Source organism: Megalopta genalis, chromosome 8, assembly GCF_051020955.1.
Source record: "Megalopta genalis isolate 19385.01 chromosome 8, iyMegGena1_principal, whole genome shotgun sequence".
In the NCBI taxonomy this organism is placed as follows: domain Eukaryota; kingdom Metazoa; phylum Arthropoda; class Insecta; order Hymenoptera; family Halictidae; genus Megalopta; species Megalopta genalis.
In genome coordinates, this window is record NC_135020.1 from 9283130 (window position 1) to 9309669 (window position 26540).

At 40.9% G+C, this 26540-nt stretch overlaps 1 protein-coding gene and 1 long non-coding RNA gene across 3 annotated transcripts in view; one reads left to right on the forward strand and one right to left on the reverse strand.

Moving 5' to 3' along the window:
• Ptp36E (protein tyrosine phosphatase 36E) overlaps nucleotides 1-26540 on the reverse strand; it is a 188068-nt gene that overhangs the window by 70042 nt on the left and 91486 nt on the right. The window contains exon 1 of one of the 2 annotated variants that reach the window (XM_076524240.1): nucleotides 6153-6283. The exons of the other annotated variant lie outside the window; for it this stretch is intronic. The gene's annotated coding sequence lies outside the window, so the exon portion shown is untranslated. Of the gene's footprint in view, nucleotides 1-6152; nucleotides 6284-26540 lie in introns of those variants that run through there. 2 annotated transcript variants of the gene reach the window in all.
• LOC143259944 (uncharacterized) lies at nucleotides 5974-6982 on the forward strand. The gene is made up of 2 exons (XR_013033998.1): nucleotides 5974-6130; nucleotides 6254-6982. It is a non-coding gene; the product is annotated as an uncharacterized LOC143259944 (long non-coding RNA).

The window sequence follows — 26540 nt, forward strand, 5'->3', positions numbered from 1 at the left end:
CCTTTGCCATGTTTTTTCATTTCTTTTCGGTTGAAGTTTAACGTCGCGTCGACGACTTGGTCGTCGGCGACGGGGTTCGATAGCGGGCCGTTCAAATTTCGTGGGCGAGATCCGAGTCGAATAAATGTTCCATGGTGCAGTAATTTCTCCCTAATTCGCGCTCGGATCGCGCGCGAAAATGGACGATTTGAGAAGAGGAGACACGATTGTTCGAGCCTCGCGGCTTGTTTTTGTAGTTCTTGACATATTATTTCTTACGTTTTTACTGTTCAGAATAGTTTTGCGAGACAACATTGAAAATATATTTCAAGCTGAACGTAAGAAGATATTATTGTCCACAGACAATTATGTTTTACGAATATTATATTATAATATTATATAATATTATAATAATATTATAATATAATATATATAATATAATATAATATATATATATATATATATATATATATAATATTGTAATTATATAATAATATTATATTCGTAGAACATAATTGACTGTGGACAATAATTTATTATATATAATATATAATATTTATCATATATATATAATATTATATAATATTCATTATATATAATATTATATATATTAATATAAGTTTGCAGTTTCATCAATTCGAACTTCAAGAAGGATCTAAAGAAAATATCGTCGATAGATCGATAAATCATCGGCTCCGCGATTCGTACGAAAGCTTATGCAATTGCGAATTAGTGCATGTTTATTTTACGTGCCATGTTCGAGTTTTGTACCGATATCAAGCGATCTGTTGTTACGCTGTTGTTGAAATTTGTCGCGACCTGAAAATGCAAAATAATCCACGGTTTAGGAGATCGTATCGCCGATACGGCGCGTGTGCGGGTCGAATATTCGATTTCTAGAAACGATACAGCCAACGTAAATTTAATTAACGAGTTCGTTCTGCGCACGTTTGCCGGATCTTATCTGATAAATTAATGATCGCCGATATTACCAGTCAATGTTTACTAGCGGTTAATATTTGCTTGTTCGGCGTTGTTTGACACTTTGGCCGGTCGCGGCGTCGGCAAACGACGTTGGAGAATTAAATAAGGCGATATAGGCTGGTTCCCGAATCAGTAAAAAAGTGTATACACATCGTCGTCGTTGACGATCATCGAATATTCGCGTCAAATGTTTTCAACGTACTTAGATCAATGCTCACAGATTTGTAACAAATATTTATATATTATACTTATATTTATGTTCATATTCATATATTCATATTCATATATTCATATTCATATATTCATATTCATATATTCATATTCATATATTCATATTCATATATTCATATTCATATATTCATATATTCATATATTCATATATTCATATATTCATGTATTCATATATTCATATTCATATATTCATATTCATATATTCATATATTCATATATTCATATATTCATATTCATATATTCATATATTCATATATTCATATTCATATATTCATATATTCATATATTCATATTCATATATTCAAATATTCATATTCATATATTCATATATTCATATATTCATATTCATATATTCATATATTCATATTCATATATTCATATTCATGTATTCATATTCATATATTCATATATTCATATATTTATATTCATATTCATGTATTCATATTCATATATTCATATATTCATATATTTATATTCATAATCATATATTCATATATTTATATTCATATTCATACTTATACTTATATATATTTATACATATTTATTTATGTATACTTATACTTATATTTATTTATGTATATTTATATTAATATTTATAGAAATAACTTTTTCACAATCTTTTCATGTGCTCGGTATTTTTAATATAAACTCGATCTATTTTGAAACGTTTTTCCAGGTTAAACAAAAGAACCCAGCAGGTCATGGAAACTACCCAGGCTAGAAGTCCAGTTACAAAATCATGTGTAAAATACAAAAATTCTTTTAATTCTGAGATTCCAATGTCTCTTACTTTATTTTATTTACTCGTCAACGGTTATTATATGTCGCAAAGAAAACACATGAAGTTTTATCCTTGTACGTATGTAAATTACGTTCTGTTACGCATTATGATCATTATGATTACCTGTGTTTTTGCGATCGGTTACCCATAATTTCAACGTAGTGCATTACGGCTCGTAGAATTGGATTATACCACCGAGTGATAACCAATGCATGTTTGAACGTCATTAAAATCGGTACGGAGTTCCGTTCGTGATACAAAAATAATTAGCTGCCAATCCATATTTATGCGATTCGTAAATCGTAATTACGAAAGAAAATTCATGTTCCAGTGAAATAATACAAACAAACATAATATGCATAGTCATATTATGAAATACTTGTAAATTGCAAGTTTGTAAAATAACATGTAAATAATAAATAATAAATAGTGAATAACAAAATGTAACTTTATTATTCTGTGTATGTTTTCGTGATATTGTAGTAAATATCATCGTAGTGGTAAATATTATTCTAGTAATTTTGTAATAAGATTAAATAATAAAATATAACTTTATTATTCAGTGTATTTTTTGTGATATTGTAGTAAATATCATCGTAGTGGCAAACATTACTCTAGTAATTTTGTAATAAGATTAAATAATAAAATATAACTTTATTATTCAGGGTATTTTTTGTGATATTGTAGTAAATATCATCGTAGTGGCAAACATTACTCTAGTAATTTTATAATAAAATTAAATAATAAAATGTAACTTTATTATTCTGTGTGTTTTTTGTGATATTGTAGTAAATATCATCGTAGTGGCAAACATTACTCTAGTAATTTTATAATAAAATTAAATAATAAAATGTAACTTTATTATTCTGTGTGTTTTTTGTGATATTGTAGTAAATATCATCGTAGTAGCAAACATTATTCTAGTAATTTTATAATAAAATTAAATAATAAAATGTAACTTTATTATTCTGTGTATTTTTTGTGATATTGTAGTAAATATCATCATAGTGGTCAATATTATTCTAGTAAATATCGTTGTTTCATTCTCAAGCGCTTCCGATCCCGCGAAAACGAATAAAATCATTTCGGCTAATTTTTTTTTTTTGCCAAATTATGCTCCACTGTGCGACGACGGTAGAAATCGATTGGCTAAAACATACATACATACGTATCTCAAGGAGCGAAACACGATCCTCCGATAAGACGAGAAATATTAAAGAGCATGCTCTGCACTGTTGAATCAGTGTCTTGCGTTTAATTCCAGTTCCCCGGAGACGGAGGCCGAGCATTGTCATTAAACTTATTTTTCCGCTGCCGCGCATACCTCAGCGAAGACAGGTGGTCCTTCTTGACCCGGCCCGTGCTCCAAAGTTTCAAGATTCCACTTAAACTTTGCGGAATGTAAGCGATTCACATAACAGAGACGTCCAACTTGGCTGCAAGTTTCATAGATGTAATTGCCTGTGAAACCGGATTGCGCAGGCTGTCCGGTTGAAATATTATACAGGATGTACCAAAAGTCACTCGCGATCGAGAAATTAGGTCATTTGGAGCAACTTTTTCCTCAGCGAAAATGCGATCCGCGGCTTCGTTTACGAGTTATTAACGAAAAACACTGACCAATGAGAGGCGAGCTCGGCTGGCGCTAGGCGGCCGCGCCAATCAGCGGAACTGGGCTCCGCGCGCTCGTTGGCCGGGGCGCTCGCGCCAGTCGAGCTCGCTTCTCATTGGTCAGTGTTTTTCGTCGATAACTCGTGAACGATGCCTCGAAGAAAATTTTTGTAAAGGAAAAAGTTACTTCAAATCACCTGAGGAATCTCTCGTTTCCCAGAAGTACCATAATTTTAAGACACCATGTATTTTTAGAATAGCAAACTTCGCCTAAAATGTAATAAAAATAGTTAACAATCAATAAATTATAATTATCAATATATTATAACAATCAATATGTTATAAATATAATTATTCTAATATCGGCAAATGTTCAATATTAAATTATAACTTTTTGCAAATTTTCTCCCTTCGACAAATAGAATAGGATGAAATCGTAAACAAATTTGACCTTGAGAAATATGGCCGTAGTCGCTTTTTTAAGCTGAACGTGTCGACTGCCAAAGCTGAAGATAAAAAAGAATTCTAACCTTAACGAAAGAATGACAATGCGAGCATAACGTTATCTACCGGTGCAAACCGAAATTACTTTCTTGCCAAACCAATAGAATCGACGGTAGAGTCCGTTCTACGTCGACAATATGTTCAGCCCAGTCTATTAGATGCGCCCGAAACGGAATGCATTCTCCTATGACGTGTACACAATGGATAACCCGTGTGAATGCATTGCTGTCGTTTACGCGTTTACGGAATGCGAGAACGCGAGAATACAATGAAATAAAAATTCCGCACAGCAGTTTCATAAAGCTTCCGTTACATTCCGCTGCGAATAGAATTCTCAAGGCGGAATATGCATTATTAATCCCGATCTCTATATGCGGACTGCATCCAATTTGCTTTAACAGCTCCCTCCCCCCCTCCCCCGCTCTATTTATAAGTGACTGTATTCGCGATGACTGCACCGATGGCCAATGCATTTATAGCACGCAGGGTCCTTTAAGATTCCGCGCGACGAACGAGTTCGACGGTGCCTCGAGATCGAATCCATACGTACAATGAATTCTCTCCAATTGTCCTACAGCTTGGGAACGAAAGTGGACAATTTGGCAGGAGGCGGCACGATTATTCGAGAGCCTTGCGGCTCGTTTTTATAGTTCATGGCGACAGCCGTAAAAATGAGCCGCGAGGCTAAATTGTATCTTCGGAAATAATATAATTTTAGGACACCCTGTAGAATGAATTGAATCTTGAATGAAATCTTGAATTGAATCCTGAATTGAATCTTGAATTGAATTCTGAATTGAACCTTGAATTGAATCTTGAATTGAAACTTGAATTGAATCTTAAATTGAATGTTGAATTAAATGTTGAATTAAATGTTGAATTGAATCTTGAATTGGATCAATCGAATTTTGAATAAATTTTTCATTGAATAAGTTGTTTCGGTTTCGTTCATTTTAATTTCGTTAAAAAATTTCCGTCGAAAAATTTGGTATTTTGTTTTTCAATTTTTTTAATCTTTCATTAACAAAATTGGTAGGAGATCACGCCGTCGATCCCGCATTAATTTAATCAAAGGTTAATCGGTGCCGTATAAAAAAATAGAGGCGCACATCAAAGGAGGACAGCTTTAATTGAACATTCATTATGACTCATCATCGTAGAAAATTGATCTCCCTTACTGTAACGAGGATAACCGGGCTTAAAGTTGTTTGATACTGATTACTGACCGCAAAGCGATCACCTGCACAGTACACGGCCGATAAATAGGTAATTAAGCAGTTAATTGCCAATTTTATCGCGTCCTGAGCAAACGCTAACTCCCGACTAAACCTTTCATTAAACTATGTGTGCCGGCCACGAAATTCCCGAAGTACAACCTATTAAAAAGTTAGTTACACCACTATCGAATAGCATTTACGCACAGAAACGCAGAACACATTTGGTTATTTTGCAACGTTATATCAACACGGCGGAGCTGTTAAATTAACTCACTGTTCATTTTCGTTTCGAATGAAATTTCAATTTCTCTGCCTCCGGAGCTGAAAGCATTTTGTTATTAGCCTGCTTGATAGCGCGAGAAAAAGTGTATTACAATTATACTAAATTCTCCACGATTGTACTTCAGCTTGTGAAACAAAAATGGACAATTTGGGAAGTAGCGATACGATTATTCGAGCCTTGCGCCTCGTTTTTATAATTGTCGTTTATAGTTGTTTATTTTTGTTTACAAGTCGAAGGACAATTGGGAGAAATTTACAGTGTCACGAATTTCCTTCTGAAACTGAAATTTCGAAATTTCATCTTCCGAACGTGTAAAAAACGTTCGTTTCAAATTCCGCGAAGATTCGTCCGCAAAATAGTCCTACGTCTATGTAATTCATTGCTACGTCGATGCTAAGAGTCAACGGAGTTCCCAGAAGGCGACAAAAAAATGGTCTGGGTGCGAGTCAGGTAAGAAAACCGCGAAGCTACAAGATATAGTAAATTCTCCTTAATTGACGCTCCGTTTGGAAACAAGAATGAACAATTTGGGAAGAAAAGGTGAGATTAATCGAGCCTGTACCTCAGAATTGCCTTCGAATCGTGTCACGTGACCTCCGAATTGCCTCTGAATCGTGGCAAGAAATTAGAAATAAAAAGGTTAAGTCACCGTTTTTATTCCAGTATCACTGCGTGTTTGTGATTGAACGAGGTTAATAACCGCGAGTCGCGATCGTCTTGAAGTTCAAATCGCGAGGACAATACTTGTTTAGGATCGGACGAGGTTATATTAACCGCGAGTCACTGTTGTCTTGCGACAAGAACTTCAAATCGCGAGGAAAACACTTGTAAACAGTGCCATACGCTGAGACAGAGAAGGACACCTCTGAGCTAGCAACGAAGGCAACCGAACCGATGAGTCATCCTCGCTGCCGGATAGCGAGCGGTGATTGGTGCTCGCTCGGAGACCGGCAGCCGTCTCCCTCTCTCCCGCGGCGCAGTCGTGGACGATATACGCCAGGACGCAAATGTCATTCCGTCTTGTTCTTCGCGAATTCTTTGAGTAGCTAACGTTAAGGAATACTAGCTAATTAGTTTACTGCGTTCGTGCCGAGTTTTTCACCGTTCTCTTCGCGCGGATTAGTGTACTTCGCTGTTCGGTTTGGGACTATCATTTTATAACGCAGTACTTGTGTTGCAAGAGATATTAAAGGTTATGTCAAGGTTAAATTAATTATTAATCATTTTATTAATCATTTTATAACGCAATACTTGTGTTGCAAGAGATATTAAAGGTTATGTCAAGGTTAAATTAATTATTAATCATTTTATAACACAATACTTGCGTTGCAAGAGTTTTGAAAGGAGCGTAAATATTACGTGTGTATTTATTAAAGGTAATTTTGTCCGTTACCCACAGGTGAATATATTATAAAAAATACACGTTCCTATTTCCGAAGCTCCTTCTATCTTGTCGCAATTCGATGTACTCTTCCTGTAGCGACGGAAGGGGACCTACCATGCATGTATGTATGTATGTACTTCGAATTTGATCCGAACGCTGCGTATTCACATTAACGTACACCGGCATGCAGGTCGCTGCCTTTCTTACCGACTGACCCGACTTTCTATATAAAAAAAAAAGGAAGAATCGCGACTTAGTATTCTCAGATCTGCCGGTTTCAATTCCGACCTCCGAGCATTTCTGGTAGAAATAACTGTCCATTGAAAAAAGTGGCTCGCGACGCTGACGATGGCGTAATTATAATAATAATTGTTCGACAAAAGCTCCGGAGAAAACGATCGCAAAGTAAAACGGGAGTATCGTTTAATGCCATCAATCCGGCGTCCCGAGTGCGGTCCGCTAAATGCGCATTGAATTCAATCGGGCTGCCACGTAGAAGAACAGATCGCATTCAGGATTCATGATGTTATTCGTGCTTCAAGTACAATTGCCTCTGTTTTACCGGCGACTATTTCCGTTTCTGGTACTTCCGTTGTCATTGCCCGGCCCCAGCGCCGCGTTATCCATACTGAATGAAGTTTAAAAGGGTTGTGTGTTCGCCGAAGACCGATATTCCGCCGCAGTTGCCCACGAATATTTCGGATTCCGACCGCAATACGCGCGAAGGATCACGCGAACGGAACGGCTCCGTGTAAACAGTACAAAATACATAATCGGATTAATCACGTAACCCAACGTTGTCCCTTAAATTGCTCGCGCTAATTTTCTTCGTTTCCTCGTATTTCCATTTGTTAATTCGATTTAACTAAGCGCCGCGGAAACGGTGAACGATGCAAAAGCTACGATTCCCTTTCGGTAAGCTGTTGTTGAATTTAAGCACTTCTAATTAGGCACTTTTATAAACACTTTATTTTAATGTGAAATTAATTATTTTAAGATTAATATTTAAGCACTTTATCTACCGGCAGTTTTCTAACAACGCTTTCAAAATCGATGGCTAACGGTTACAAATTTTTTAAGAAATTTTTCAGATTGAATCATTAAGATTATTATAACGTGACAAGGTTTCTTTGAAATTATTATTTAGAAGAAAATTATCGAACTGATTTCTGAGGTCATTCATCGTTCCTTTTTTCCTTTACACATCGAGTTATTAACGAAAAACACTGACCAATGAGGAGCGAGCTCGCTTGGCGCTAGGCGGCCGCTTCGCGCGCTCGTTGACTCGGCCGCCGCGCGCCAAGCGAGCGCAACTGGGTTTCGTGCGCTCGGCCGCCGCGCGCCAGCCGAGCTCGCCTCTCATTGGTCAACTGTTTTTCGTTAATAACTCGCGAACGATGCCTCGTAGAAAATTTTTGTAAAGGAAAAAGTTGCTTCAAATCACCTCAGGAATCCCTCATTTCCCGGAAGTGCCATAATTATCGGGCACTCTGTACGCATATATTTTTAACGCACGACTGCGTAGGAAATGAATGTGTTTTATCGAATCTGCTCGCGAAGCTATTTTTCCAGATACAGTTTCCACCCTTAACGTTTCAAACGCAGTTCTCATTCTTTCAATTCGAACAACGAGACGAACGTTCGTATAAAAGCAAATAACGAAAACTTCCATCGAAATCGGAAGTCCTTTCGTCGCGTTCCTCGTTAGTGCCGCGCATTGCAACAACCTTCGACAGTCAACCATTTCCATCCGGAGTCTCGCAAATTCCACGGTATCCGAGCATCGAAGCGTTCTCCCCATTGATCTTCGTGCGCGCAAAAAAAAATACCGAGCAAAATCGAGAGCACGGCTTTTTAACGTCGAGGCGAAGGTGAAGAAGCATCGGAGAGGAGGGGTGAAACTCGATCAAGACCCGTCGCACGACATCGTTCGCACGAAAAGGGGGTACTTAGAGGAAGAACAATAAGGGAAAATCGAGGAAAATCAAGGCGAGTAAAGGAACCAATCCTTTGCCGATCGAACGTGTTCGTCGTCAGGCTGGCAGCCGAGTACGTAGAGAATTATTTCACCGGACACCTTCTACGGTGAACAAAAAAAAGGAAAAAAGTAGAGGGGTCCGCTTTGAGTCATTACCGAGAGGAGATTAAACTTTCGACTGCAACTCGAACGGTTCTCTTTGCCGTGATCGAGTTAGAGAGGTAACGCAACATTGGAAACAAGGAAGCGCCGCGCCTGTCTCGAGCATTTTGTTGCAGCTGCTAATGGAGCGACGGTTTATTTTCGTATTTATGTTAACAAGAACGCGCAAATAAATTGACATCGGTGACACGGAAATTAGTAAATTTGTTTTTGAGATAATATAAACAAAATGGCCATGGATGTACCGCGAGAAATCATGAACATTTTCCATAGGTTTATCGAAACGATTGAAATTTGTCGCTGAACATGAATATTATATACAAATAATATTATAATAATATTATATATAATCTACATATATTATATATATATACGATCTACATATATGATATATAAATACATATACAATTTATATATAATATATAAATATATACAAAACTATATGTATATATTTAAGCCTAACTTTTTCATTTCGTATTACCAGTACATACATTTAGGTTTTCGTTGGGATAGAATAACAAAAACAAAATGCAACATTTCGATTGTTTATAAACAAATTTCTTAAAAATACGATTTATATTTTCAACTCGTAGTAAACAATAAGCCACCTGTTCAATCGACTACTACCGAATAAATTACGCATTACGGGGATATTTTCTTGAAACCGACTTTTTTTGAGAACCGATCACCGCGCGTCCGCCCCAAAAACCGGACATCATTCGGATATCTATCCGAACCGTACGTAATCTCATCGAAAAGTGATCGTCAATCCTGGGAAGCTGTTCTTGTTAGCCACACGTAGCTCGTAGCAACGTTTTCCACGGACGTCTTTTTGCGAATTCCACCACGTGAAAGTCCGTCCCGGCTTTGGAATCGCTCGCCGAATCGCTCCAAAGGAACAAACGAGCCGGGTGATTAAGAAAAGCCCGGCCGAAGGATGTCGAAAATGTTTCGTAAACGGAGAGAGAGAGAGAGAGAGAGAGAGAGAGAGAGAGAGAGAGAGAGAGAGAGAGAGAGAGAGAGAGAGAGAGAAAGAGCGAAAGAGAGAGCGAGAGAGAGAGCGAGAGAACGAGAGAGCGAGAGCAAAAGAGATCAAGAGAGCGTGAGAGAGAGAGAGAGAGAGAGAGAGAGCGAGAGAACGAGAGAGCGAGAGCAAAAGAGATCAAGAGAGCGTGAGAGAGAGAGAGAGAGAGCGAGAGAACGAGAGAGCGAGAGCAAAAGAGATCAAGAGAGCGTGAGAGAGAGAGAGAGAGAGAGAGAGAGAGAGCGAGAGAACGAGAGAGAGAGAGAGAGAGAGAGAGAGCGAGAGAACGAGAGAGCGAGAGCAAAAGAGATCAAGAGAGCGTGAGAGAGAGAGAGAGAGAGAGAGAGAGAAAGAGCGAAAGAGAGAGCGAGAGAAAGAGAGAGAGAGAGAGAGGGTTCGAACAGATTCGTTTGCTCTGCTCCTGCATCCATCCCGTCGAATTGTACTCGAATTGTACACGACGCCGCGTGGCGTCCCATTGTGAAACCGGCAGCGGGGTTAACATCAATGAGATTTCATCTAATAAGATCTGTTTAATTTAGAAGTTCCGGATCCATACAAGCCGATACGAATTCAGCCCGTCCTAGAAGTTCGTCAGCGGCACCTCGGGGTCCGCACCTGTTTGCGAGCAACTTCCCCTTTCGACTTTCGAACAGTCGGCTCGGTTCAAATTAAATACTGTTACATCCTCCGTTGAAATCAAAATGACATTTTCATCTTCTTACAGACATCTTACCGATGTCTCCTTTTTCTTGCAAGTCGATGCAACGGCCTCGAAGCTCGCGCGGTTATTCAATTAATTGTCGAATTATTGAACACGATTGGGGTGATGCGCTCTAAGAAAATGGCGAAGTAGGTTACTTTTATCTGCCCTAATAATATTATATAATATATATGTAATAAATAAATAATATTAAATAAATATATATAATATATATGTGATAAATAAATAATATTAAATAAATATATGTAATATTAATATAATATATATAATATAAATAATAAATAAATAAATATAATATTATATATAGATTGTATATACGTATATATTTATCAACGATGTCCCAAGACGTCGACAACAATAACCTCATTAATTCGTTAGTTCGACCGTAAAAAGCGAGGAACACAGCGGCGTTTCCTTTGATCTTTTAACCTTTTAGGTACGACTGAATTCTGCGCGAGGCTATTTCTCTGGACGGCAGAGTCTGATATGTACTGTACAGAGTCTGATACTGTATATTCTGTCTGCATATACAGGGTGTCCCAAAAATTGTCTCGCAAACCGAAAGTGGTGGGTTCCTCGGGTCATTCGAAGCAACTTTTTCCTTTACAAAAATTTTCTCCGAGGCACCGTTAACGAGTTATCAACGGAAAACAGTGACCAATGAGAGGCGAGCTCGGCTGGCGCGAGGTGATCGAGCCAATGAGCGGAACCGGGCTTCGCGCACTGGTTGGCTGGGCAGCCTCGCGTCAGCCGCACTCGATTCTTATTGGTCACTGTTTTTCGTTAATAACTCGATAACGGTGCCTCGGAGAACATTTTTGTAAAGGAAGAAGTTGCTTCAAATGATCCGAGGAACCCGCCATTTCCGGATTGCGAGACGTTTTTGGGATACCCTGTGGACTGTTGTAAATCGATGCGAAGACAAAAGAAGTGTGAAACAATGCATATGAAGACGATTATTTGGTTCAAACGATGAGCGAGTGAGCTACTAGAGCAAGCCACTATAGTGACGCGTCGTCCAGAGAGATGACATCCGCGAAAGCCACTATAGTGGCGTGTCGTTCTGAAAGATGATATCCGCGGAATCCACTATAGTGGCGCGTCGGGCCTAAAAGTTTAAACGGGGCCCCGTGCCGAGGGATCCTGCCATTTTGTTTTGAGCGAATAGTAGTGACGCGGAATTCTCGGCGAGTTTTCCGCTCGCAGCACGGTCGCGGCGGACAAGTTATCCGCGCGACATTGAAAAACGACGAAAATATCGGAAGATTCCATTTGAAACACGTCGCAAGAGCAGAATAGAACGAACGCCGCGGCACAAAAAAACGGAACCGAACGGAACCGGTGCCAAGGCGGTTGGGAGGGGGGGGGGGGGGGGGATCGGTCCCTCCTCGACGTTTTCCGTGAATTTAAATCGTCCTTGCAGTTTTCCGGGCGTTCGTCTCGATCGGCGAGATAAAACGGTCCATTCGTCTCGCGATATCGCGTTCCGATGGATTCCGTATCGCCGTGGGACAGGAATTAGGTTAAAGGGAATGATGCCAGGTGAGATTAAATCTGTCCTTTCTCGTGACTTTCACGCGGACGCGGCGATCTAGAAAGGCCACGATTCCCCCGCCGTCGTGACATGCTTGAACGATGTTAACAAATCCGTTGGCACGTTACTATAATTTGTTAATTAAAAATTGCAATTAATTATTGTATAGTAACATTAATATATGACTATAATATATTTTAATCGCAATAATTACGTAATTTTATTGATTAATTTAATTATTGCGGTATAATTTATTAACAATTAAAATATATTACTATTATATTAATTTAATTATTAATTTTAGTATAAATAATAATTATTATATTAAGAATTGTAATTAATTATTTTAATTAAGAATTATAGTATATATTATTAGTGGAAGAATTACAGTATATATTATTATTACCATGCAGTTCGCCGCACAATGTTTGAGTTCGCAGCGCGGACTTCTTTCGATCTACCATCTCGCCGGGCCGGAAGATAATAATTCTCTTTTAAAACATCTCATACTTGAGTGTTTAATCTGCGCGAGATTTTCAACGACCGGACCTGTACCATCATCGCGACTTCTCTATAAACACTCCGATGGTAGATATTTTTAAGCAACTTTTACTGCTGCTTCGGTCGACGTTCCTTTTACTTCTACCGCGGCTTCAACATAAACGCGCAGGCCAAAGAATAACGTTTGTTCTCGAGCAGATGAAACATGAAATTAGTAACGGTGATCTGCAAACGCTCGAAGAATCCAACGTTCTCACTGACAGAGCGATTTTACCGAAAAGACATATTTACGGCTTCCTGTAATTTTTGCCAATCTTTCCAACTTTTTCAGAACACTCTTACTTCCATGACCAAACAGGGTGTCCCATAATTATATTAACACCCGGAATGGGGTGATTCCCGAGGTCATTTCAAGTACCTTTTTCCTTAGCGAAAATGCGATCCAAGGCTTCGTTTACGAGTTATTAACGAAAAACGCTGACCAATGAGAGGCGAGCTCGGCTGACGCGAGGCGATCGAGCCAACCAGCGTTCGACACCCTGTTCCGCTGATTGGCTCGGCCGCCTAGCTGGATCACCGCCTGCAACGTCGCCGCATCCATCACGTCGTTAGAGTTGGGACATATCGCGCCAACTTCGGCTATCATTTCATACAGTTATGAACAATAAATGCACTAATTGTTAGTTTTTGTAGAAACGAGTTCCATTTCAATTAAGCGTGGTCATCCATCAATTGCGCTAAAGCTGTCGCGCGAACAAGCGGCGCGGGAGTCACAACACCGCGAAGTTCGACAAACGAGTCAGTGGATTCGTGGACGCTACAAGGAAACTTGCGAACGGAGAAAGATCGTAACGAAGAAGTCGATGGGAAGGAGCGGTGTCAGTGGCTCCGATAGAATTCTGCTTTCTGAGAAAGCCACTCACACTTACTCTCTCGCGCGCTCTCACTCGCATTCTCTCATTCTCGAGCTCTCTCACTCGCGCACTCTCACTCTCGCGCTCTCTCACTCTTGCGCTCTCTCTCTCTCTCTCGCGCGCGCTTTTGCTCTCGTACTCTCTTACTCTCTCGCGCTTTTGCACTCGCGCTCTCTTACTCTCCCACTCACTTACTCTCTCTCTCTCTCTCTCTCTCCCTCCTTATCACACTTTCTTCTTCTCCCCCTTTCTCTCTCTTTTTCTTTGTCATTGGTCGAGGACGGATCGCCAGCGAATCCAACGCCGCCATCATGCAAGAAACACAAGAACGGGAAACGCTGGTTTCATGAATTTCAGAGCGTCTTTCACGCGTCTCCATGTTTATCTAACAAAGAGAGGTCCTCAGGGTCTTTCAATTTTCGATGAGATCCGGCACAGCGATAGAGCTTGCAAAGCTGAATCCAATGATACCCGGTTTCGGGGTATCGAACGGCTTAGTCGTTGAGATATTTACTATTAAAGTGGTTAATGAAAGGCCGGAAAGACGCGCTCTGGATTACGGCGCGAGGGTTCAGGTAGACTGGATCGAGCCGCCCGCCGCCCCCCACTCCCTAATTATTTCTAGTACCGTGCTGGCGCGGTATCCTATTGCCGCGTTATCGGGGGAACGGTTCGGCTCTGACCGATGATGCCCGAACCGTGCGCCGATTCGCACGTTGCGTACGCTCCCACGGAGCCGAACCGTTCGTTCCGCGTAGAGTGGTCGGTTTCGGTCGCGTATCGGATTCGCACATCTACGCGCGCGTAGTTAATATATCCGTATTGTATTAACCCGCATATTTATTAATCTTTCAATCGCGGAACTCGGTTCGATCCGTCGACGACCTCGAAAACTCGTGAAACGTGACAACGAATGCGTTCAGATCCGACCAGAATGTTCGCCCTAAGAAAAATATAACCTCGCGACATTTCTTCCTATTACGAACAGCAAGCGAGAAGACGTTTAAGGCGTCGCGCGAGCCTCTCTGTCGCTGCCGCTATTCTCGTCCCACTTTGCGCTATCAAAGCCGCCTATTTTCCTGTGTCACCCCGTGCACCCCGTGACCCGGCCGGCGGATTGATTAATGCCCGGAGTTTTGTAAAAACGCAGCTGCGGAACGCGAACGACGACAGGTTGCTCAAGTATTTGCAGATTTTTCGCCATTTGATTGACGGCAGGAAAATTGGAAAAACTGTACCCGGGTGCTCGCAACGTGCAAGGGATTCTGGAGAGCGCGCCGCGGCACCGATATACGTACGGGCGCGGCGGCGTGTGTGTGTGTGTGTGCGTTGTGTATATCAGCAGAGTACCGCGGGAACCAGACGGCTCGCGATGAAAATGCGAGATCCAGCGACAGTGGAAACACAATTATCGGCCAATCAACCCGGCCAGCCATCGCGGCGCACCATGAATCGACCTCGCCGGTTATACAGGCTCCGCTCGAACGGAAACGGGAGATAATCTGCGCGTTTATCCGGTCGAACTTTTCCAATTCTTTGCAAGTTCCGGCGTCGCGACGCGACGGGACGGGCACCCGGAACGGAATATGTACGATAGAGAAGCCCGTCCTCCCGGTTGTCCTTCGGTGAAATCGTTTCCAAACATCTGCGAGGAAAGTTTCAGGGGTCCCGAGGAATCTATTTATTATACCGGATATTTTCTGTTGGAAAACTCCACCGTCGTCGTCGTTTCGTTGGAACTTGTTTGCCCGGGGACCCCGTCCGTCGCGCGTCCACGAGAGAGTTACGACGCGACCGACAAACGTAGTCACCGTGCGTTCGCCTACTCGATGGCTGACGATGACTTCCGACGCTTCTTTTCAGTGGCCCCGAGGAACTACAGGGTGTCCCCAAAAAATGTCTCGCAATCCGAAAGTTCGGGTTCTCAGCGGGTTGCTCGGGCCATTTGAAGCAACTTTTTCCTTTACAAAAATTGTCTCCGAGGTACCGTTAACGAGTTATTAACGAAAAACAGTGACCAATGAGAGGCGAAGCTCGGCCGGCGCGAGGCGGTGCAGCAAACGAGCGCGCGTAGCCCAGTTCCGCTCCATTGGCTCGGCCGCTTAGCGCCAGCCGAGCTCGCCTCTCATTGGTCACTGCTTTTTCGTTGATAACTCGTTAACGGTGCCTCGGAGAACATTTTCGCAAAGGAAAATGTTGCTTCGAATGGCCCGAGGAACCCGCCACTTTCGGATTGCGAGACATTTTTGGGTCACCCTGTGTATTCAGTATCAGACTCTGTACAGTACACGTCAGACTCTGCCGCGTCCAGAGAAATAGCCTCGCGCAGAATTCAGCCGTACCTAAAAGGTTAAACGCGAAGTGTCAGAAAATTCAATTTCCAGTTGATCATGCCTCGAAGGGCGAGATTAATGCAAGGCAAGCGCACGGAGAAGCGAAGACACGAGGAATGTATTCATGGAATATTTTTCCAACAACTTGATGTTCGGTGTAAGCTATGAATCTGAATGGCTGAGCCAGGTCCCTGGTTAAATCGAAGATCAATAGCGTTTTCGTAGAACACGATCGATTAAACACACGAAGCGTTTCAGATTATTCCTGCTAAAAGAACTATTCGCCGACGGGAACGACGGGTAGAAATGAATTTTACAAGACTTTCGGTATTATTTGAAACAGCGCCGTGTGCTTCTGTTTGCGCTGCATTTAAATAAAATATGGACGGCTTTCTGTACAAGATAACTTTTGGCGAACGAAGAACCTCATTTACTTTATTCTCAGTTAATCATTTAACAGAGCCATCCGTCCATCGACTCTTCAACCCTGAAGAATTTTCTCGGACGTCCTGCGAACAACTTGAACGTACAATTTATTCGCCAAGCGGTTAACAAGCCAACAACAATAATAAATATAAATTATAAATATAAATATTATATTTTATATAATTTCATAGCTCTGCGTAACTTCGAAGTCAGCATGTACTGATTTATTATCGCCTTTTTAAAATAATTTTTCATAATTTTATAATATAATTTAATATAATATTATAATATTTATTATATAATATAATTTAATACAATTTCAAATTTAGCTGCATCGTGGTAAAAGTATTTGTTGTCCGTTTTCTATCGCCAGGAATTTTACTGATGATTTATATTATCTAAAAATTGCTATTCAATAATTCCAAGTTGCACAAATTATTTTTAAATAATTTAGACTGGAATAGTACCAAATACCGAATCGACAGAGATTTCATGAAAAATATATCGTTAAACTATCATTATTACCAGCTGTTTCATATCAGCTGATAAGTGACGTACGAGCGCGACGGATTAATTATTGCGATATCGATGCAAGAAGAGAAATTCCTCGCGAACAAAATTACGGCACGAAACAATCGTCTCGGTGTGCCGAGATTTTTTTTTTCTTTTTCCGCCACCGCAGAATCCGCTACTTTACTTTAGTCTTAAGATTAAATTTTAACCGTGCATTCACAACGTCGCTAATTGCCGCGCAAACTTTTCCGCGCCGCGTAAAGCACCGGCTTAAACAGCGGGACATCTCTCGACGGCTTAACAAGCGTCTTACGCCCGAGAAATGAACGACAATTGGGTTGGCAAAGGGAACTTTCAGCCCTGAAGGACTGTTGCCCCGCCGCGCACCGCCGCGCCGCTCGGCGATGCGAGCAATGGAAAAAGAAAATCAAGCTACTCGATATGTTTGTTTTTCTCTTTACAGCATAATCGTGATCTAGAGTTTTTAAGCGTACGTAAACAATTTGATGAAAAGAAAGAGAAACAAAAAGTGCTATCTTTTTCTCTCGGAGTGTACTCTGTAATATACGTGTCATTTAATGTAAATAATATAATTTAATATATAATATAATATAATATAATTTAATATTTAATATATAATTATAATATAATATAATATATAATATAATATATATAGTATAATATAATATAAATAATATAATAATGTAATATACGTGTCAGTTAATTTGTTCGTCGATTAAAAAGTATATTTTCGTAGTTCTCGTCCAACGAAGAAAATAATTCTTTTCGAAAACAGAGTTAACCCTTTGCACTCGAGCGGTGACTCTGAGGCACCACTAAATAATTTGTTACATCACGTTTTAAGATAATGTTGATATTAACAAAGTTTAGATTTAAAAGATTGTTAAGAGCGTAACCGTTGCGTGTGGTCCCAAGAGTCAATTTCATGTACGTAAAATGCATTTTGTCATATGAAATAAAAATACTATAAGTTAGAAAAGTGATTTTATATTTATAGTTAAAATAGCTTCGAGTGCAAAGGGTTAACCTTTTAGGCACGACGCGCCACTACAGTGGCTTGCTCTAGTAGCTCACTCGCTCATCGTTCGAATCAAATAATCGTCTTCATATGCATTGTTTCACACTTCTTTTGTCTTCACATCGATTTAGAACAGTAAACAGGATGTCCCAAAAATGTCTCGCAATCCGGAAATGGCGGGTTCCTCGGATCATTTGAAGCAGCTTCTTCCTTTAAAAAAATGTTCTCCGAGGCGCCGTTAACGAGTTATTAACGAAAAACAATGACCAATAAGAATCGAGTACGGCTGACGCGAGGCGGCCCAGCCAACCAGCGCGCGAAGCCCGGTTCCGCTCGTTGGCTCGGTCGCCTCGCGCCAGCCGAGCTCGCCTCTCATTGGTCACTGTTTTCCGTTGATAACTCGTTAACGGTGTCTCGGAGAAAATTTTTGTAAAGGAAAAAGTTGCTTCAAATGACCTGAGGAACCCGCCGCTTTCGGATTGCGAGACATTTTTGGGACACCCTGTATTATTATTATTATTATTATGATTATTATAGATATTTCGTTTCTCTTTCTAATTTGTTTACGCACGAATAAAGACTCTGGATAAGCGTCTGCATTACAAAAGAAGAAATATATATTAATTTGTTTATTCTTTTCTCCACAGCTAGTATCAGCGCGCGGCGCGTCGTGAAGTCGGAAAGATCGCGCAATCAGCGTAACATTGTACAGCGACGTTAATGAATGTTAGTCGGTCGGCAATGACATAACTCAACAGGAATGAAATTTCTGGCTCGCCGACGAAATAAAATGCTCCCGTTTCGTCGCTGTCGACACCCTTCGGTTTTTCCCCGCTCGCCGGTCCCCCCCCCCCCCCCCCATCCCTCTCGGCCGCCATTTCCCAGCGCGGTAATTGCGGCAGTGGCCGGTATTTATCGCCAGCACGCTCCTCCGACGTTTATACGCGGTCGGAAGGGTCCGCGAAACACGGGCCTCTCTGGGACAGAGGGGACGAATATTGCTTCGGAGAAAGTCTGCGGAAGAGAAAGTAGGCGAGAAAGGAGAAAAGAACGGGGGGGAGGGGGGAACCACCGTGGCGTCGCGGGGTTGGTAACTTCTCGCAATATATATATATATATATATATATATATATATATATATATATATATATATATAAATAACCGGCGCATTCCCGATGGGAAAACAGCTATGTACTCGGTTCGCTTCTATATTTCATAAAACCTCGGTGTCTCCCGGCTCATCTTTCGCCTTCCGATTCGGTAATGTCGAGCCGCCGTTCATCGAATTAGGGTATCCGCCGCGCCGAACGGCTCGAACGTGATTTATATTGCATTCGACGGCGTTGCAATCTGGTAGCACTCGATGTTTTATTATTATTATTTTGTTTAATTGATTCGAGGGTTATGTCAAGAATTAGGAGCCGACCGAAGGGTGGAATTCTTGTGCGAATTTAATTCTCGCACGAATGTTCATAATTTGCGATGCTTGATAAAGGAGAACTCGAGGTTTCGACGGGATAGTTTTGCACACAATTTTTGTGTCAAGAACTTTCGAAATAAACGGCTCGAACGCGCGCGGTTGCTTTCCTGGGAAAATGTTCGATGAAAGCGGAGGGTTGCCACGAAGCGCCTCGCGAAAGCGAATAGACGACACTTAAGAGAGCCCTGCGCAGGGACGCTTGTGGGAAATAATAGTTCTCGGCGCGCTCGAGAAGTCTCTAGGAGTGAAAAAGCCGGGACATCGACGCCGGTAACTTTTCGGTGGGGATTTCTGAAAATGGCTCCGAAGATCGCTCTATGGGGCACCGTCTCGCCGTCTTGGCACCATTGACGTCGAGAGCAACGGAACCGGCGGCTGCCTAGAACGTCTTTATACATACATATAGAGCGGTCGAGATGCGCAAGGCGACAGGTAGGAAAGTGCTAAAGGATCATCCTAGACCAAGTGGCAGATAATCGTACCAGGGTTTGGCTATCAAACTCGCATAAACTTCAGGATCCCGAGGATTTAGTCCTCCTCAACCGATCCACCGTAGATCCGCCAGATCCCGTATCTGTATTTTCATGGGTTCCTTTGAGCCGCGCGCACGATCGTGCTATAACGAAAATGAGAGCATCGTGATTGAGAAAATGTCGGAATAACATTTCTTGCGCAATTTTTTGTCGACGCTACTGAAATTTCGGGAACGTAATGTCATTCACATTTTTAGTTTTTTTTTTTATTTTATAGAAAGTACAGTAAATTCTAGATAATTCTTTTTTTAGCTTGCGAAGAAAAATTGCGAACAATTTGGGGAGAGGGGATACGATTGTTAGGGCTTTGTGGCTCGTTTTTATGGTTGTTGACTGACGGTTGTTTCCCACGTTTTTACTGTTCAGAAATATTATTATATTATAAATTTATTATATATTATACTATATATAGTATATTTATTATATTATATACTTATTATGTATATTTGGGTGGCCTATCCTGTATATTACAATTATTATATATTATATATTACAATTATTATGTATTATATATTATATATTATAATTATTATATATTATATATTATAATTATTATATATTATATATTACAATTATTATATACTATATATTATATATCACAATTATTATACACCATATATTATATATTAGAATTATTATATACTATATATTATATATCACAATTATTTTATACCATATATTACATATTACAATTATTATATATTATATATTATATAGAAGAAATTATACATTGCACGGCAAAAATTGATGTTCGTTTGTTCAGGTTACCGAAGGCGAGCAATGTTTGCGACGTAACACGCGAAGGTTCGATTCGCGGATATTTTCGAAATATGTGTGTACATGCTTGCAGCTTCGGCAACAATCCTTTCGATTGCTTAATCGATAGGCAGAAGCGAGTCAAGGGAAACGCACCGTTCGTTCAATGCACCGAAATGAAAATAATTGTTCCGTATCGCGCTTTCAACCCGGCCATCGAAACGTTTCGAGCACGTGCCCGGATACACCTCGAAATGAAAAACGATTCGTCGGTGTTTTTCCTCTTTTTTTTTCTTTCTTCTTCTGACAAATGGAATCGGCGCGGCGCGGCGCCTGACGAGCCGGCTCTCTGTGAAACGTATGAAATAAAGACGCGTAACGCGATCAAGCTATGTACGTTCATACAGGGTGGTTCATCTAAAAATTAGGCCACCGTATATCTCCGTAAAAAAAATCTTAAAAAATTGATGATGAGTTTTCGTGATAGTAAACATGTTTATTTACGCTTTTATTACGCTTTAAATAAGCCACCTAAATATTTCCTCTAATATGCACCTAAATATATATCTCCGTAAAAAAAGTTTTAAAAATTTGATGATGGGGTTTCGTGATAGTAAACGTGTTTATTTACGCTTTGTCGACCATAAATTCGGGACACCCATAAATTTCGAAATACCATGATTTTGGGACACCCTGTATACAGTGAGCGTAGAAGAAAGTATTCGTAAACACCTTTTAAAACATGATAACTTTATTACAATTAGGCAAAACGGTCAAAATTTTTTTTTTTTGGCGAGGAGGGGGATGTTAGAGTGATTAGTTTGCTAGACAAGGACTAAAAAATTTTATTTACAAGAATTGCAATTTGTTGGCAATGTAATAGAATTAAGAAATGATGTTTCTCCAACTTTTTTTATCTGAGCCTATAACGAAAATTTAAAGAAATAAACACATTGTTGAACAATAGTAGCGTAAAATTAGTAATAAAAATTAATGAAAAGAATTCATTTTTATAACTGTTCGAGCGAATTTCATAAAGCGTTCGGCGAATATTTATGTCGCGCGAAAATTCGATGTTCCTTAATAGTTTTTTAATTATGTAGCTAACGTTTTACACCGAATCGAAAGTTCGTTGCATTTTAACGTTTATATGCTCCGCTTTGATGCACCGTAAAATATTTTTTCCATATCTTTTCCCTTCGATATATATTTATTTATTATTACATGTTATATATTATATATTATATATTATATATTACAATTATTATATATTATATATTATATATTACAATTATTATATATTATATATTATATATTATAATTATTATATACTATATATTATATATTACAATTATTATATATTATATATGTCGCGCGAAAATTCGATGTTCCTTAACAGTTTTTTAATTATGTAGCTAACGTTTTTACACCGAATCGAATGTTTGTTGCATTTTAACATTTATATGCTCCGCTTTGATGTACCGTAAAATATTTTTTCCATATTTTGTTCCTTTCGATGTATATTTATTTAAATACAAGGCGTAAAAGTCGAATACTTTCGTTACACACTGTATATAAATCGGCAAAATACCATCGAAAAATGCCGTATTCGATAAATTCCCATGGACGACGATTTTGCCAACCGTTTTACGATCGATCACCGAGTGCCACGGGACGAGCGAGTCCTCGCGAAAACAGCGCCGGGCAATTCGACTTCCTTGCAATTAGTAATTAGAAACTGCCTCTTTCGGCGAGGCAGAATTTCACACATCAAAGCGATTCAAATCGGTTGCATCTTAATTTTCGATTTAATCAGGTCAGTCCTCTTGTTTGTCCACGCAGGCTTCGCTCTCTGTCATTTGCAGCGGATAATTAAGCCCGGCAATAAACACGTAATCGCAGCTACTACACTTTTTTATCCGGCGATCGTCCGAATTAATGTACCAGCCGTGAGCACCACGACGTTCAAATTAACGCGCCGTTCTAGTCAATCGGCGAACTAGATTGGAATCGGATCAGAATCCGAGCGAGGGAAGCGAGGATCCGAAATTTCGATCCTATGAAATTGCAAATTCAACCGAATTCACGCGATCTACCGCACGCATACCGGGTGGTCCCGCAAACGTCTCGCAATTCGGAGATTGAGGTTCCTTAGGTCGTTTCAAGCAACTTTTTCCTTTGCGAAAATGCGATCCGCGGCTTCGTTTACGAGTTATCAGCGAAAAACGCTGACCAATGGAAGGCGAGATCAGCTGACGCGAGACGGCCGAGCCAATGAGCGGAACTGGGCTACGCGCGCTAGTTGGCCGGAGCGCCTCGCGCCAGCCGCGCTCGCCTCCTCATTGGCCAGCGTTTTTCGCCGAGAACTCGTAAACGAAGCCGTGGATCGCATTTTCGCAAAGGAAAAAGTTACTTCGAATTATCCGAGGAATCTATATTTCCGGATCGCATGATAATTTCAATAATTTGTTATCGCACAATAATTTGTTGCAATAAAGTCTAATATTTTTCTCAAAGATTATATAAACTCCTCGCAGCTTTCAAGTCTCTTAAACGTGCATTGAAACGATCGGAGGGTAGTTCACCCTCTGCGAATGATAACTGACAACAATAACAATATTCAGCCACCCAGATACGCCACAAATTAAGTTCATAACAACTTCGATAATAATGCTGCAACTTCAAGCGATTCTACGTATTCCATCCTATCAACTCCGAGGGGGTGGTTTCTCCCTTTAAATCCGAAACAGGACCGATATAAAAGAAAAATATGCATCCCTTATTTTCTGTCTGTCTGTCTGTCTATCTGTCTGTCTCTCTCTCTCTCTCTCTCTCTAACATGCTGAAAAACCAAAGCAATCGAAGGAGGCGAATGCCAAAAAATCGTTGCTTGTAAGTGAAAACAGTCTAGATCAGAGCAGACATTGGCGTAACCGTTTGGAAACCCCGTCGCGGCCGTTACCCGGTGAAAATTCCGCGGAAAATTGGTCAGGCCGCCGGAGCCAGATACGCGCTCGGTGTATTCAAGGCCCCTGTGAAACGTCTAACCGAACCGTATAAGGCAGCGATAGACGTCATAATGGTCCAGACGGAGTCGTCCCCGTGCTATCCGAACTTCTGAATCCACGAGACGCCTGGCTCCTGATCTCCCTATTGTATCAAGATCTCATCTCCCGTCATAGATATTTGTAAATTACTGCTCCGTGGGGAGTCATCCGGCGGAGTCCTTTGTCCCATCCCCATTAAACTCCGCAGCGAGACCCGGGAGGATCCTGGGAACCCGGAAGACCAGGTTTCATCGAGTCCCCCACCACCCCGGCGGAACCGGAGGAGCCCCGCTAACGACCGCTTCACGGCAAATTGTCAGCGTCTACAGGGTGTCCGAAAAATGTCTCGCGATCCGAAAGTGGCGGGTTCCTTAGGCCATTCGAAGCAACTTTTTCCTTTACAAAAATGTTCTCCGAGGCACCGTTAACGAGTTATCAACGAAAAACAGTGACCAATGAGAGGCGAGCTCGGCTGGCGCGAGGCGACCGAGCCAACGAGCGGAACCGGGCTTCGCGCGCCGGTTGGCTGGGCCGCCTCGCGTCAGCCGTACTCGATTCTTATTGGCGCACTGTTTTTCGTTGATAACTCGTCAACGGTGCCTCGGAGAACATTTTTGTAAAGGAAGAAGTTGCTTCAAATGATCCGAGGAACCCGCCGCTTTCGGATTGCGAGACATTTTTGGGACATCCTGTAGACTGTTGTAAATCGATGCGAAGACAAAAGAAGTGTGAAACAATGCATATGAAGACGATTATTTGGTTCAAACGATGAGCGAGTGAGCTACTAGAGCAAGCCGCTATAGCGGTGCGTCGTTCAGAGAGATGACATCCGCGAAAGCCGCTATAGTGGCGTGTCGTTCTGAAAGATGATATCCGCGGAAGCCGCTATAGTGGCGCGTCCTGCCTGAAAGGTTAACGGTGCCTCGGAGAACATTTTTGTAAAGGAAGAAGCTGCTTCAAACGATCCGAGGAGCCCGTCGTTTCCGGGTTGCGAGACATTTTTGGGACACCCTGTAGAAGCTTGGAGCACGTACCGTGCACCAGCGGCGGAGAGAGCTCTCCGCGGGAGAGACGGATGATCCGGCGCGGGCAAACGAAACGTCTGCGTGGCAGCTCGGACACCTATAATCCGACGGCTGACAGACCAGACGCGGCCGTCTTCGGTGGTAGCAACGAGAACACGACTGTGCGCACCGACGCGAATCAATCGACGTCCATTTTTAATGAGCACGGATTGGCCGGCGGAGTTTCGTAGGCGGCCGCGCGCCGCGAACGCGGAAGATCGTACCGCGCGCCGTTCGCCGGCTCGCGACTACGTGAATCATCGATTCCGACGGCCGCGTCGTCGTTCGATCGATGCCGCGTGCGGCGGTGCGAAAGTGGTTTTTATCGGTGGACGCGACGCGACGGTCGCTCCGTGGCCGCGTACACCAACCGAAACGAACCGCGCTTCTTCAACGGTGAATACATATATGTAGTTGTCTTAGAGGCAACTATGATGCAATGTTCGGATAACGTTCATCGTGATTTTTCCACTTTCTAGTTTCGGTTTTATTGATGATGTTGTTTCGAGGTTTTGGATATATTTTTCGTGGTCGTGATATCAGCTCGAAAAATTATCACGGTTAAATTCGAAGTCGTTTATAATCGAAAGTGAGGGTTAAAATTTACCATGAATTAATATACATTATGTATATTATAATTAGGTATGTTATTATTATGTATATTATAACTACATATATTATTATTATGTATATTATAATTACGTATGTTAGTATTATAATGTATATTACAATTACGTATATTATTATACATATTATTATTATATATTATTATTACTTATATTACTATTATACAGAGTGTCCCAAAATTACGGTATCCTCTCATTTCCGGGACGTGTGGGGTTCCCGAGATCATTTGAAGTAACTTTTTCCTCAGCGAAATTGCAATCCGCGGCTTCGTTTACGAGTTATTTACCAAAAACAGTAACCAATAGGAGGCGAGATCAGCTGGCGCGAGACGGCCGAGCCGATGAGCGGAACTGGGCTTCGCGCGCTCGTTGGCTCGGCCGCTATTGCGCCATCTTCCAGAAAAGATATTCAATAATCTCTGCGATCGAAAATAATAAACGGTTCTTTATTACTACAACAACGTGACAGTCGCTTAATATTGCGTGTCACGCCGCTTTTACACTCGATTCTCGAATTCTCGTCGCGGCGGTGTTAAAGGTTAAATTTACATACAACCCAACTCAGAGGAGTTTAAGTATTCCGTGGTAGATGCTCGAACATTTTCTAGCGAAAAAAAAAGAAGAAAAAGATCGTACACCGTTTCGTTAAACGTTCTCCAGCGTGGCAATTTCAAAACGACAGCTCGTATTTTCTATTGGGTTGGCAACTAAGTAATTGCCGATTTGTTCAATGAAATAAAAAATTTTTTTTTACTTGGAACGAAGTTTAATCTGTAATGTATTCTCCATTTTGTTCGATGACCTTTTGCCATCTCTCCGACAACTTGAAAATTCCACGCTCGTAGAAAGTCTGATCGTTTTCGGCCAAAAACTGAGTTAAGCGAGATTTTACAGCGTCATCATCGTTAAAAG